The sequence below is a fragment of the Nipponia nippon genome, unplaced genomic scaffold, assembly GCF_047370975.1.
Source record: "Nipponia nippon isolate SJK-2023a ecotype South Korea unplaced genomic scaffold, ASM4737097v1 scaffold_6, whole genome shotgun sequence".
NCBI lineage: Eukaryota > Metazoa > Chordata > Aves > Pelecaniformes > Threskiornithidae > Nipponia > Nipponia nippon.
In genome coordinates, this window is record NW_028262380.1 from 55,305,001 (window position 1) to 55,320,370 (window position 15,370).

A 15,370-nucleotide genomic window follows, 5' to 3' on the forward strand; every position below is an offset into this window, starting at 1 on the left:
ACTGCAGCAGCTGGAAAAAAACAGGAGATAAAGCTGTGAACCAGGAGATGTTTTCCCATGCTGGTGTGCCTTCTTGGCTGGTCATTCCCGGGGCCAGCACATCTGGGCTGCCTACTTCTTAGGGACCTCTTATGAGAGGCTGCCATGCATTTGCAATGCTCATAGATTTTGGCACTTCTCAGTCAGAGCAATGGCTCCTGGAGTCATGATTGTGACTTTGTACTGACCTTAGAAGTGAGGGAAAGCATTTACTGATTTACTATTTAGGTCTAAGACAAAAGCTCTCTTGACATAATTATTCATGACCTATGGAAAGAGTATTTTATGCAGTGTTGGTCAGACTGGTCTGTAGCAGGAGGGGGCTTAATATGTTTATCAGTGTTTTGTACGGGCAGATGGGATTGTAGACATCTGCCTTCATCAGTGCTTGAACAACAGAAGATGTGTTGCAGAAAGATACTGCAGATATCCAGGAGAAATTGTTGCAGGGGTATACAGAGCACTAAAGCACAAGGACTACCTCCGAACCTGCTGTGTGATACCCTCAGCACCACGTAAGGAAACTAGTCAAGGTCCTGAAAAACAGCTGGCCAACAAATCAGGTACTTTATAGGGCTGGGACCCAAGTTAACACAGCTTCTGAATTGCAGCTGGCTCCACTCCGCCTGGCTCAGGACACGCGCAGCGGCCCGTGCGCCCGCACTTAACCGTGTTGTCATGCCCTGGGAGAGGCACCGGCAGCTTAGAACAGTGACAGCGCCTGGTGCTCAGCAGCAAATAAAGCCTTCTCAGGGATAAGCTTTCCATTATTGTTTCTTTGAAGGCCTGTCTGGGGAGGCTGCCATGAAATCCAGCAAGAGAGTAAGACAATTGCTCTCATGCCACCTTGTGTGACTCACCAGAGAGACAGGAGCACAGCGGTACGGAGAAGATAATTGCTCTTTTGTGAGTATGTGCCTTGTTTCAGTTTGTTTAAGTGTCTGGTTCTTGGCCATTGTATTCAATCTTATTTTTATTAGGGTCTTAAAACTTGTACAGCATGGAGAAGTTTGTACCTCAATGGGACCTTTCCTGACACAGTAAAATACAACCATAAATGGCAGAAGCACAGGTTGCTCCCTGCCATTTACATATAGCACTCTTCTCTTGCCTCATTAATTTTGTAAGCATTTGGGTTTGCTAGAAATCAGCGTAATTTATACTAAATCAGTAAAGCAAGCAAGCTGAAATACAAACATAACAAAGCCACTCTTACTTCCATGTTGCATGTTGCTGCAGACAGAGAACTGGTTGCTTGAGGGAGGGAGAGCTGGCGAGGCCGCCGAGGCTGTGCTGTTTCACTGACAAACATCTCACCGGACACAGACCGAGGGGAGTCATGGGCAGGGATATGACTACAAAACGGTGGCTGCAGGGATGCTGTGGGTAGGAGCACCACCACCCGCAGCCTGAGATGTACGCCGGCCCGCGGCTCCGGAATAGCAATGTGCAATACCCTGTCTCTGGTACACTTTCTTCTTTCCGTATTTTTTTTTCCCTGACTTGTTCAAGTGGTTCACATCTCAGGAAAGAAAAAGGCCAGCCTGTTTTGCTTTGCGGGCTATATTCTTATGGGATGCTGCTCCTTAAAGAGCACAGCTGCATTGCTGTAAAGCAAACAAGCCCGCCCACCAGGGTTCGAGTTTGTTCTCTATGGGTGGCCAGATTATATTCTCTAAAAAACACCAACCCCCTCCCCCCCTCCAACCTCACAGATAAATTACCAACAGGCATGTAGCACTTCCACACTCTCCACTTGCTTGTTCTGCATAAACACCAGAATTTTATTTTTCTCTCTCTTTGCCATATGCATTTTTAACCAGCTGCGTATCATTCCCGCTTTAGAAAACATCACTTGGAAAAAAAGAGGGTGCAGAGACTTTGCTTTTTACTGCAGGACAAATACATTATCAGGTGTCATCCACAGGCCTAGTCCCCTTGGTCCGCCAAGAAGGACATTTCAAGTCTTTGCAGATTTGTTTTCATACTTCCTTTGACCAAACAGGTCACTAAAATCAGTATGAATTGATGAAGTCCATCCAGCCCACTGTCCACTGTCCCCTTGGGAAGGACAGTAATGAGTGCTAGGGAAGGACCTAAAGGAAATAAGAAAGAGCATGCCTCTAAGCAACCCTACCCATTCAGCCTCCTCATGTGGGGGTTGCCGTTCATGTTACCGTGTTTGCTTCTGAGGGGCCGTCAACGCAATATTGCTTCTGAGCACGAGAAGTAGATTTTGGAAAGAAAAGTGTTCAGCGTTATTAAACACAGACTCTTTTTTTTCCCCCTCTCTTTTTACAAACTGCTCAGCTAGCAGCGTGTTGAGCTTCCTTAGCTATAGGATGCAGGTGGGCTGCTCCGCACCACAGGTCCAAAGTGCTGGGTAGTGATGAGAGGATCTGCAGAGAACTGATGGACATCGTGAGTCAGTTGGCTCTGCATTACTCTCTGAGAATCCCTAATTTCCACATTTCTAAAAGTAGGAAGGGCTAACAATGCCATAATTACCTTGGAAGGGCATCAAAAAGCTTAGTGAAGTCATGTTTGTCAAGCACTGGAGGGTTCTTGTGTGTTGTGAGTCCTTTTGTGGTGTTACTCCTTCCAGTGCTGGTCTTTCACAAAATTACAGAAACGAAGGGCAGAATTTAAAAGTGACTATTTCCACAGACCTCAGGTTCCCGACTTTACAGGCTGTGGCACAAAGGCACCCCTCAACCTGCTTGTTCGAGCCTGCTCTGAGGTAGTTAATATTTGCTAGGTGTTGAAATGCTCAGACGCATTTCACCCCGAGGTATTTAGAGCTGCGATCTGCAGAGGCAAATGAAAGGGACGTACTAGGAAACACATTAGAGTTCTTCCTGTGATCTTGTGATTCTTTCCCTTAACATTTTTGCACAGTTTCAAGCCAATGATTAACTTTCCATTAGCAAAATAAGGGCTATAAACGACTGGGGGAACTTGCTAGGCGTGCTCTTGAAATAACGGTTTGGGCTGAGCTGGCTTCTGCGCCTCTCCGGCGCTGATGCATAGTGGGAGCGCGGAAGCTATAAAGCGTGCTATTACTGCAGTTAAAAGCCAGGCAAAACTTTAGCTCAAGGGAGCACAAAGACTGTTTTTTTTTTTTTCCTCCGTAATAACCGATCAACCAGATTAGGCAAGGCTGGAATCAGCTGCCTGTGCGGTAGGCTGGCTGCCCCTCGGGCATGAGCTCCAGCCTTGCAGCGGTCTGCCTCCCCGAGGTGCAAGGAGCTCAGATGACGTCCCGCAGCGTCCCTCAAGCTGAGCAAGAACAAGGAGCGTCAGGTGGAAGGGGAGGGAGTTTTGCAAAACAACTTCCCCAACCCAGCAAAGAAAACCAGCAAAATAAAACAAAACAAAACAAAAAAAAACAAGCAGGAAGATAAGAGCTGCTGAGGGTCCTGAGATGGTGGTGGCTGTGGCTGACCACCACTGGTGGGAGCGGGGGGAAAACCCCGGGTGCAGCAGGGCATCGAGCCGATGCTCCAGCACGGCGGGGCAGGGGTCGGTGTGAGTCAGTGGTGCGCAGAGAGCAACTGTGTGGTTTGCACCCTCTGTTGATGCTGACTGTGGTGCTCTTGGCAGCCTCCAGGATGGTGAGCAACATGGAGGGATGGCACAGGCGGCGTGTCGCCCATGCACTGTGGTTTGGTGACCAACTGATCTCAGCTTTCAGCAGCTGCTAAAAACACGGGGAGCATCGGTACGTACGGTAAAGCTCAGTGTTTTTCCACTTGCGTTCAGCCACACTGGTGCTCAGCTTCTGTGCTAGGGCCCTGGATACAACAGGTGGCACATAAATAAAATTGCTCACAGGAGCAAATGCTGGTAGGTAAGGATAAGGATGGCAGAATCAGGTTCTTAACAATCTTGATAGAGACTGTAAGCAGCCTAAAGAGAAGCCTAATTCAGATGCCTTGGTATGCAGCCTTTTCTATTACACCCACAAACCACCCACAACCTCCAAATTGCTATTCTTTAGAAACACCCTGCAGCATTTTCTGGTTTCCAATATACAGCAGGGCTGTACGCCTAGCTGCTGGATTTGTGCATGCACATGCAAAAATAACTAATGGAGAGCTTGATCAGACAGCAGGATCTTTTCTCAAATGACACATTTTAGTATTAAAGGGAATGTATTCTGTTATCCTGCTAGCATGGAATAATGAAACCGTAGCTTTTCCTTCCCAGTTTTTTTCCCTTCCTCTCCTTTGAGTCTTGCAAAGCTGGAACGATCCCTGGCTTGTAGGCTGCAGCAGCCCACAGGAGCTTTGAGACTAGTGTCAGAAGCCCACAAACCCGTGCTGTTAATTGGGGACTGGGTCGCTGGTGACACTTTGGAGAGCCAGGCTGTCATTTCAAAGCAGCGAGGTACTCTGCAGATGCCAAAGCCTGACATTTCATAGCAGAGGGAGGAGGGTCCTGTACCGCTGAGCAATGTTAAGTTCGGCAGCTTTTTCAAGCAGGGCATGGTCTGGGAGATCAAATCTCTCTTCCTGCAGGTCCGTGCCCATAATCTCTGTCCCTCTGCGTCTCCGAGGAGACGCGCGGCCATCACAAAGAGCGACGAATGCACTGCTTCCATGTTTTCATTGTAAGACATGCACGCTGATATTCAAATTCCCGTCTTGGCACTGCTGCCCATATTGTCCAGTCGCTGTAACTCTCAAAGGAGAGGACTGAAGGAAAACAAGACGAGGCTGATATTTAGGCTGGCCCGTGAATTTCTGTTTTGTTTCTTGGGCAACTGGGCTTTTGTTTTAATTGCAATCTCAATTTAAGGCACAGGAGGGAAGACGATTGAGGGGAAAACACCAAACTAATTTTCTTCCCTTTCACACTACCGGGTGTGGTTTAAGAACAAAATCTTCCCAGAAAGCCCCTGTAATCATAAATAAATCTAAAAGCAAAAAGAAAAGCAAAGCCCTGCTCCTACTAACAGCTCTTGACTTTTGAACACACTTTAAAAATATTTCAGTGTTCTTCTCATCTTCCTATTCATTTCAGACCTCCATATTACCCATTGTAACCACAATCCACACACAGACCTGTAATGCCTTTTCCTCCAGAAGCCGCAAAGTGTTAAAGCCTCCAGAGATATCAGAGGTAGGGAAGTATTGCTGGTCCTGTTTCCAGGCAGAGGAACACCTCCCTCCAGCCTTGCCCCCTCTCTCCTGGCACTGCTTTCTTCAGCAGTCAGTATTTGCAAGAAATCGTGTTCTCTCCTGTATTCCCCCTGTCCAGAGTTGTCACTGCAAGCCATCGACACGGGGCCCAAATGCATCTGCAAGGCCACGTGCCAGAACAACGCCTCCTCAATGTGATGCACACCCATCTCCAACACATGAACCATCACATTTAGCCTCGCCTGCCCCTGCTTTCTGCTGGGTATTGTGCCCCAAGAAATGCCCGTTGTTGTGTCCTAAACAGCAACCATTCCTTTTCTGCAATGCCCTGGTGCTGTGAAGCACAGGGCAGACAACTGCTCCACAGTTTATCTGCTGTCTTTTGGCTATATTAGATTATTCTGTGGGCAAAAGCGTGATTCAATGACTGGGAATCAGCTTATGCTGTTATGTTAGAAACAACTTTAGAGTTATAACTCCACATTTATTAGCCTTTCCAGTATAGCAATCTGATAGCATGAAATGCGACTTGTAGTCTGTAATATGAACTTGTCAAAACAAGAAGCTCCTCAGTTTAAGCTACCTCTCAAATAAAGCTCCCTCCAAGGCTGCCCCACGGACTGCTGCCTCCTCTCTTCCCGGTTCTTCTCCAACAAGAGCCACCCCTGCCAGCCCCGCAGCAGGAGAAAATCCCAGCCATCCTTTCACGGAGAGTTTTCCCAGTGCAACTCACTCCTATGTATAATTCGGCTTCTTGCCTTGCTAATGATTCCATACGCTATCTCAGAGGCCAGCAACAAGAAGCTGATGTCTCTGCAAAGTGAAAATTGTTTGAAGCGCACAGAAAGGTACTGTGCTCTCCTAGCAACCAAAGTTGTAAAATAATGTAATCATAGCCAAAATAATGCGATAAAAGATTATGTGATGCTTGTATCGGGTTGGTATGGCAACTGAAATAAGCTGAAATGCCTGTATCCAGCATTTCAAACGAATAACCTAATTGTATGCAAAGTTACATTTCTAATTAATCCCATTCAGTTTACCGTCATCTCCATTCATTCATGCTTACTACAGGGCTGTTGTTAGGTCTTATTTTCATGGCCTTTACCCTGCTCCTGCCCGACCTAGTTTCTATTTTGTTTTCAACTTTCTTTTCTTTGACTCTGGTGATGTAAAATTGTTATTTCATCCCTGCATGTTTGATAGAGTCAACAGAGATTTGCATTTCAATGCATCATCTGTAACCTGGTCTTATTTCATTTTCTTTTCTAAACAACTTTGTTGCTTGGGGAAATGCTGTCCTAAGGTGTTAGGATTTACTTAACTTCCCCCCCCCCAATATCTTGCTGAATAACCAAAACAGCACTCCCACGAGATGAAAGTACCTGACCAAAGCCTGAATGAGGACGACTCATCAGCTCAGCCACACTAGCAGCAGCCAGGAGAAAAAAGCCACCCCGGGGAGGGCACACCACCATCAGATGCTGCAGCCTCATCCGCGGTACCCAAATCTGGCACCCTCTCACCAGTTTCAGCTTACACCTACCAAAATAGTGGCCAGTTTCTCAAGAAAATCAATTGCCTTGCTCCCAAGCTCCCAATTCCTATCACAAGACACACTTCAAAAAAACTTTTTCTGCATCTTTTGATTCCTCCCCTTTGAGACTGAATAAAACTCTAATTTCCATAGAGTGCCATCCTGAAATCAGCCCATCTCCTGTAATAGTCCCAGTGGGCTTATGTGGGGAACTAATTGTTTTCTGGATTGGGCTTTAACTCTCTGGTTCATTCCTGAGCTGTTATTTTTTAAGTGATTCAAAAAGATACAATATTAAAACTGATACCTCTGTTAAAATTTAAGGGTTTGTGCATTTCCTAAACTCCCTCTCCCCCCCTTTCCCCAGCCTCTCCAGCTCTGTCTCTCTCCCCATAAGATACCTGTGTATGAAAACATACATATGCATCTCCCATAGCTGACCATAGCTGCAGGTAATGCTATTTTCCTCCTCCTAGAGAAGTTAGAGCCAATACTGAGATCAGCAGCCAGCGCAGAGTGCGCTGACAGCGTCTCTGAGGCTCGCACCCGACCGCTTCATCCCAAAGTGGGATTTGGGGGCAGTGCGAGCTGGCTTAGAGGAGGCTTGTTCAGTCCGATCTGCTTTTCACACCAACAGGTTTCCAGCCTGCCCTGCCTTAGGCGATTCCTTTCATTTGTTAAGGTTATTCAGCTGTACGGTTACTGCTTCGGTTAATGCAGAGCGAGCTTTCAGTGGTGGCATTTTCAAGGCACGGTTGGTGTGCTGTCCTCTCCATCACCCCAAAAGCTGAGGCCAATGGTTTTGTTTTCTTGAGGCTTGACAGTTGCAGACCAGCCCCAAAATCTGGAAAAGCACATTGGGGGCCAGTCTTTTCTGACCTGCTTTTCTCTGCTGGCTTTGAAACCCTGTTTGTGCCTTGTGCTCGCACGAGCAGGCTGTGTGTCCCGACACCACCCCCCACGCTCTCTCCCAGTTGCCCTCGCGTGATGGGTATGCAGGGGAAGCACCCGCCAGTGCAGGTTTGCCTTTGTACAGGGATGGACACTCGCGGTTTCAGGTCCCAGCAGCCGGTTGACGCAGCACCTTGCGCTTGCACGTGGGGACAGGGACGATTGCCGGGGGCTCGGTCTAGCACTGCACCAGAGCTGCAGGTAGGAGGGTATAAACCACCCTGCAAAACCCACCGCCGAGCTGGAGCCCCCACAGGCTGCCCCTGCTGAAGACGCAAAGCAGTGAAAGCGGGGCTGCTTTTTTCCCTGCCTCGGGGCCCGATGCAGAGGATGGTGGTTAATGGTCTTTTCCCTCTGGTTTTCCATTACCTGCCTCTGTGTCGACAGCACAACCCACGTCCCAGGTGCCTCCCCATGCGCTTAGGTTTTTTTTTACCTACTAACCACTCACCTGAAGCAGCACTAACGTGCCAGTGAAAGCTTTGCCACTTTCAATACCTCAAAGGCAAAAAAAAAAAGAACCAAACAAAAACAGCAGCCAGGGGGGTGGACGGAAGGGAATGGGGATGATGAATAACCTCAGCTGCCTCTGCAGAAGTGTATCTGGAGCAGAAACAGAGAGGCACCAGCTGCCTGGCCCCCGCTGTGCCCGCCCAGGAGGAGAGCCCAGCTAGGCAGCCCAGAGATAACCCGCTCTCTGCGGGACGTCTCCGGCAGCGCCCGTTTTCCCCATCTGGTGAAATATTTGGGGCAAACAGTGTGCACTTCATGGGAGAAGTCTGATCTCTTCCCCATGGGATTGTAGGATCAGCCCAAAGCAAAGATAACCGAACCCAGAAAGTGCTGTGTGGAAACCAGTCATAGCAATGGGCTAAGCCTAAAAGCATCAGATCCGTTTGCCATGTAAGCCTTGCATGCTGCTCAGTTTTAGCCCTTCGAGGATGTTTATTTCTAGGCTGCATAAAATTCTCCAAAGGGCATATGCAAAATGATGGGGAAACAAACCTTATGAAAATATCATTTATCCAGCTTTTATTTCTTCTTTTTTTTGCATGATGATGAAAATAAGACCGATAACGTGCTTTCTCTGAAGGTACAAGTAGCTCTTTGGATATACTAAAAAAGCTTTTGTGAAAGAGTTAGTACCAGAAGGGTTTTTTAAAATAGTATGCTCTATCACCAAATTACAGTAGCAGCACATATAATATTCCTAACATTTACCCATAACATTCCAGCTTCCAGCACAATCTGGGGACTAGAAAAATTGGTTTAATTTGTCTCTGATACTGTACTAAGACCCAGGGAAATGCCTGCCTGAGTGACATCATTGTGTACATATGTTTCACACCAGTTGCATCATCCTTCTGCGCTCCCAGTCTCTACCAATTAACCCCAGGCTGCAATACCTTTCCTTCGTCTGAGCATTATCTGAAGAGCCATCTCACTAGATTCAACGGGAGCAGCCAATACATGATGGTAACATTTAAAGACATAAAGTATATCGCAAGGTAGGCATCGCATCGCACAGGTATATGTTCTGAAACCGAAGACCAGGAGCTCTAATTCCCTGAACACACGCTGAAGGACAGCTACAGTACATGCCGCAGATGACAGCTGCTTATTTTACATTTTGTTTGAGTGCCTCTAAACAGGACGTACAGGTGGAGGATTGTGCTATTTTATTTTGCCTCATCGTGCTCCCTCAAAACCAATTACTTTTGTGGATTACATAAAACTTGTAATCTCTTTGTAAAATTAAAAGTAGCCACCGGGAGGCCAACGTTTCCTTTGGCACGGGAGAAGTTCTCGTGTTGGAGAAGGTTGTGGGCATTTGAGAAGGGAAAAGACTTTCAGAGTAAGCAATACAGTGCTCGGGAGTTGGAGATTTGGAGAGAAAGGTCGACGAGACCATCTGAGCTGGGAGACCAGGGTAACATGGACTTGCGAGCCGTGAAAACAGCGACGGCAGATGAAATAACCAGAGCAACCAAAGCTTCCCAGAGGAGGGGCAGGGCAGTGCTCAGGATGTATTTTTTCATTGATCTCTTACCCAGCCCCTCTCTCTCACCTTTCTACTAGAGAAGGACTTGGAGGATTTTACAATAGGAGAAAGTAAATTAAAAAGTAATATTTAATGAAATGTAAAGACAAAGACCTTGCATGCGTAATTATGCTCTTTTGAGAGAATCAATCTTTGGATTTGCTAGAAACACCCATTAGCGTGCCTGAGGCAGTTTTCTAAGAGGAAAGAAAAATCAAATTCCATGTGTTAGGATAAAGAACTCATGTTTTCTTTAAATTTTACTTTTGCCACTTTCAGACAAAATTTCAAGTTCATATTTATTAGGAGTTTAACCAAAAGAGGATAACTGCATGTGAATTTAGTCTCAACAGGTCTGTTTTGCAGCCAAGGAAATATCAAAATCAGCCTATAATTTGATTTACTCGTGTATAAACACTAAAGTGAAAAACAGGAAAAAGACCAGTTATCTTTGCCTCCCTAGAGCTCTCAAACTTTGTTTGAAAGTCCAAAATCTCTGAGCACTTTATAATAATCCTAGTGGTGATATGTAAATGGTTGGAGAAGTTTCGTACAAGACCATCTTGTGCTAGTTGCTTGTCCTTTGGAGGCTCTTTGCCTGGCTTCATCAGAGCAACTTATGCCAGCAGTACAGGAGTGGGTCATTTATAAAGCTCGTATAAATGATGCATTCAGAAAGCATTTCGGGTTCTGGTTGATAAAAGTTAATTGTATGCAAAATGGCATACAGCAACTCATCATATGTCTTCCTTGCAAGGTAGTTATCGCCATTCAGGTAGGAAGACCATTTATTGGGATATTTCTAAGCTAGTCTTACAAGCATTTTAAGCACTTTCTTTAAGAAATGAGCACAGTACTATTTGTCCAATTGTTATAAAAATTAATAAAAGATGCAAATCTAGTCATCTGCATGAACAAAATGAGAAGCTAGGAAAGGCTGTTTCTAATCCAAATCCCTGCGCCAACTCCCTCTGCAGCAGCGAGGAAATTATTTTCTCTGTTCTCAGCCCCAGTTTTCCCCCTCAAGCGCTAATGCTAATTATACCTGCTTTGCTGAGGTTTTGTAACAAACAGCCTGTGTGTGAAAACTACTTTGATGCAAGTAAGTGCCAAGTTTTTGTAATAAACATATGGTGAATGACATTTTGTCTGGATTTATGCACTGGAAGAGTTTATTTAAATCAGATTTGGAAACCGATAGCGAGTCAGAGAAACACTGCGTTGTTTCTCAATCAATAAATAAATACTTGCTTGTACCCCTTGCTCTAAATACCCGAAAGCCTGGCTCTGCTCCAGGCGTCAGGCAGACGGCGTGCTTGGATTTTTTGCCCTTAGCTTCGGTTTTTCGAGTGCATCGTCCTCCCTGCCTATGCACAGGTTTAAGGGGAGAGGGGGCAGGCAGGAAAGCAGTGGGACCACCCAGGGCAGCATTCCAGCCCCCGGGAGCCAGGGGAACACCCTCACGCAGGGAGCATTTTATAGGCAAAAAGCACCTAGAGAGGAAGATGGACCAAATCTAGACCCAGCCATCCCTAAAACTAGGCAGAGGTGGAAATACGCTTTTTAAACTTTTTTCCAGTAGCCAGGCTACTCTGGCCAGAAACACCCTGAAATAGAATCGTACCTGGTATCTGTTATCCAGAACTTCAAACTACTGTACGGATTATATTAGTGCACTTAAAGACTCTTTATCTTAAAAGGCAGTCACTGACTTGGTCAATTTACAGTCTTAAATTATTTACAATTGCCTATTCATCAAAGCAGGAGGAGGAGGAGGAAAGGAGATTGAATCCTGACACAAACATAACCCTGCATTGACCCTGTGCAAAATGATAAGCGCCCAGAGGTTTTCAGCGTTGCAAAGCGCTCAACCCCAGAATGCTTTGTTTTAATTGCAAACCTCCAAAGAAGCCAACCAGTTTTCTTTCAGTCTTTGCTCTGGAAATTGAGCTTTCATTTTCAAATTATTTGAGCCAGGCTGACTTTGTGGCTGAGATCTCAGCCCCGCAAGGGCCCGATTGCCTCCCACGAGGACCCTGCCCTGTACGCACACCATCCCGCAACTGCAAAGCCTCGCAAACGCCTTCCCGACAGCTTCACAGGCACACTATAAACACTCAGCAGAAATTGCTTTCATTCTTTTGTTAATATTTAATGTAAAATTTTAGTCTTGAAGGAGAAAGACCTTTTGATTCCCAGGCAAATCTGAAATGATTTTCGTATTAAGGCTTTCAATTACTTCTTCCCAAATAAGTGTTTCCATAAGGACAGTTGTGTGACAAGTGGGATAGAGCTGTTTCTGCTTCCTTCAGCTGCAGCTGATGACAATTTTCATAACACAGGATGGATTCCTTCACTTCAGCGCCAAATTAACTTTCCAAAATACATGCATCTTCTTTTTTTTTTCCCCCAATCTTAAATTACCAACACCACAATCCCACTGGAGAACTGGAAACCAAGCTTATAAAAATGTTTAATTTTCCTAATAGTTTTAATTACTATGTATTTTTAAAAACCTGTGATTTCTCAAGTCCCTGTGGGATAGCTGTTCTAATCTGAGTGGTGACAATGTACGTGGGTATGAAATTAAATTCAAACCTTTCACGGTTACTAACAGCTATCGTTAAGCTCTTCTAGCAAAGTAAAGGGCCCTGTATGATCTCCTCCAGTGGGGGACCTGCTCCTCCACTTCTTCTACCCTTTATTTTCTTTGCCAGCACCACACCAGAGACTGATAGCTAGGCTTAGGCTAGAGTAGCAAGTCGAGTAACCTGCTGTCTCTCCCGTCGGGGATGTCAGTCTTTTGGAGGAGCTGAGGCAGATCCCAGCACTAGACCGACTTCCCTCCTGGCACAGCTAAGACAGACCCAATACTTGTCACTGAACTCATTTTATTTTCTTATTCCCTCCACAAGCATTTGCAATTCAGTGGGATGAATCTTGCCAGCAGTGACAGCCGAACAGGTCTGTCCTCAGAATCCTCCGATGGCTATGGCTGGCTTCCTCAATATGCACAGTCTTGATTTTCCTTCCTTTCTCTAGCAAAACGGTAAAAAGTGACAACAATAGTCCGAATCCCTCCAGTCACGGGGTTTATCCGTGTGGGGAAGACTACTGAAATTTCTGTTTCCATTTCAGGTTCCTGGCTGGTTTTTTTGAGCAAACATGCCCATCTTCAGCATCTATGCTTGGAAACCACTTTAAGACCCCAAAGGATTTTCTCATACAAGAATTTTGTGATCAGATCTGTGTTAAATGGCCACCAACTGTACTTTTTATGATGTTATCTAAGGGGACAGATGCCTTGAGATTTAGTAATCTTGTAGCTTTGCCAGAGTCAGCATTGCTCATTAGAAGTCCACAGGAGCTTCTAGGTCTTTACTGACATGCTTATGGATCCTCTGGTCCTCAACACACTGTGTTATCGGCCACCCCTTGGAATACGACAGAGCATACAGACATCAACGGTTCCAGCATTTCTTGTGTGTTTGCTTTTATATATCCCTTCTTTTATGTAATTTTGGGGATCAAAAGCCATGTTGCTTAGTATGGTCTTGCTGTTTCCCAGGCATTGTCTTTTCCCTCGGAGGGTCCCAGGCCTGTCCTCCCAAAGCTTTCCCCACTAAGCACCCTGCACAGCATAACCCCTATGCTTTGCTCTGGGGCCTCCCTTTCCATGGCTAGCTTTTCCCATCTCAAGATTTCAAAGTGATTCCAGTGCCTGAACCTCACCAGTTCTTCTAGCCAGGCTCTGGAAACCAGAGTCACCCACACATCGCCCTGGGACCTCTTTATATGGCCATGGGACTGCTCTTGATTAGAAGATTGGAGATCAGAGAGCTACCCGGTGAGCCTGACCAACCCACACCATGGGTCTTTTTGATGTTTTTCTACTGTGCCTCCTTCTTCAGCCCTGTTATCTGTGGTTTGAGACATGCAGACATGAGAGATGGGTTCATGGAGTTACTCAGGATGGGGCATGTCCTGGAGGACACTTCTCGTACCAGACAGAGAAGGGGAACCAAACCACCAGTGGCCTCCATCTTTGATGCTGACGCAAAGTGGCTTCATAATGGCACATTGTACGTAAAACCCTTTAACCACAGAGTCCAGACTACAGCCACGCTCATGAGAAATCGCTCCCAGGGCATAACTATTCACCCACTGTAACACCCAATCCTCCCATGTCCAGGCTGGGAATGACACTACATATTTCCAAACAGCTTTGATCAGAACTTTCCCGCTGGTGTGCACAGTCTTCCCGCTGTGCCTGTGGGACCGGTGCCAGTTGACTACCCGGTCGCTACAAAGGCATTTGTCTGGGTTTCACGAGACTGACACAGAAGGAGGTGGATTAGGCAATTTTGTCTCTACCCAATGTGTTGAAATTTGAAACCCCCAGTGACTGCGGATGGGACTTGAGAGTACCAAAGGTCTGGGCGGTAGAAGTAGAGGGATCTCCATTAAGAAAAGTCATGCTAACAGAATGGCCTCGCTCCTTATCTACTGCAGCCTAAAAAGACTCAGAAGAATGAGAATACCAAACAGTTTTCCCTCAGTAAACACAACAATCACACTGCCAAGCCTCCTTTTTTGGTTTAGTCTTAACATTTATGAATGCACCCAAGTCTATGGGGGCAATTGGGATCATCCCCGTAGCACAGATGAGGCAGTCCCACCCACGGTGTGCACCAGCATCCCGGCTCTTGGGCATACAGATGAATAACCTTTCTACACATAGAAGATCAACAAGGAAAATAAAAGCCAAACAACAACAAGAAAAGCAGCAAAATAGCAGAAGAAATTACTATGTAATATTAACATATCCGTAAATTACAGGTATAATGTTTTTTAAATTATCACTTCATAGCTGATCTATTTCTGCATTAGAGACAGCATTTTATAATCTATAGGAACTGTACTGCTTTACAGTTGTTACCTTTTCTAATTCCCCATCAGAAAACCAAAATGCTGATCCAGATGACACAGCTGGGTAACATAAGTATTGCATTTGCAGATTTCCAAGAAAACTGTCAGGATGACTTGAAAAAAATCTTTGGTTTATTATTTATAAGAAACACTAGCTTTCCAATGCCAGCTAATTCACTTAAGATGATATACCAATGTGCTACGTTCAGCTGAGCAAGGGATTTCCAGTTTTGCACAATTATGGCTTTGGCAGCTAATACTGCTTACAGCAGGGGTTCTTTTCTTGTTGTGTTTTGTTTTTTTTTTTTTAATGCACGTTAGCTAAATCCCTGAGTTTCTTCGTATGCCCTAGAATATAAATCTGCAGGTTTCAAGGCAAATTTGTTTTCCTTTAAGTATTAATTCTCTCTTGGACATAAACCCAGGAATATTTAACTGCTTGGAAATGCCCGGATCACGCTGCTGGATGTGTGTGTGTGGTCTGTCCTGCACGGCGAGACCGGATGATCAGAGACAGGAAGATGAGGAAGGGAGAGAAGGTGGGGGGAGGAGGAAGGCAGCGGGAGAAGAGATGTTGGGTTCGCAGTGCACGTGACTGCGTGGGAACCCTTCAAACCAGATCCCGTAGTGGCACAGCTGAGGGGAGGGCAACCTCACCCGCGCTGCCGGGCAATGGGAAATGAGGGGGCCTGGAAAGCGAGAAGTAACATTTTCTTGTGTTGAACACTG

At 45.8% G+C, this 15,370-nt stretch overlaps 1 long non-coding RNA gene across 1 annotated transcript; it reads left to right on the forward strand.

Annotated features, from left to right (window-relative positions):
- Positions 1–660: 660 nt before the first annotated feature.
- Positions 661–15,162, forward strand: LOC148051483 (uncharacterized). Its single transcript, XR_015699895.1, has 3 exons — positions 661–945; positions 3,643–3,760; positions 12,851–15,162. It is a non-coding gene; the product is annotated as an uncharacterized LOC148051483 (long non-coding RNA).
- Positions 15,163–15,370: the final 208 nt, after the last annotated feature.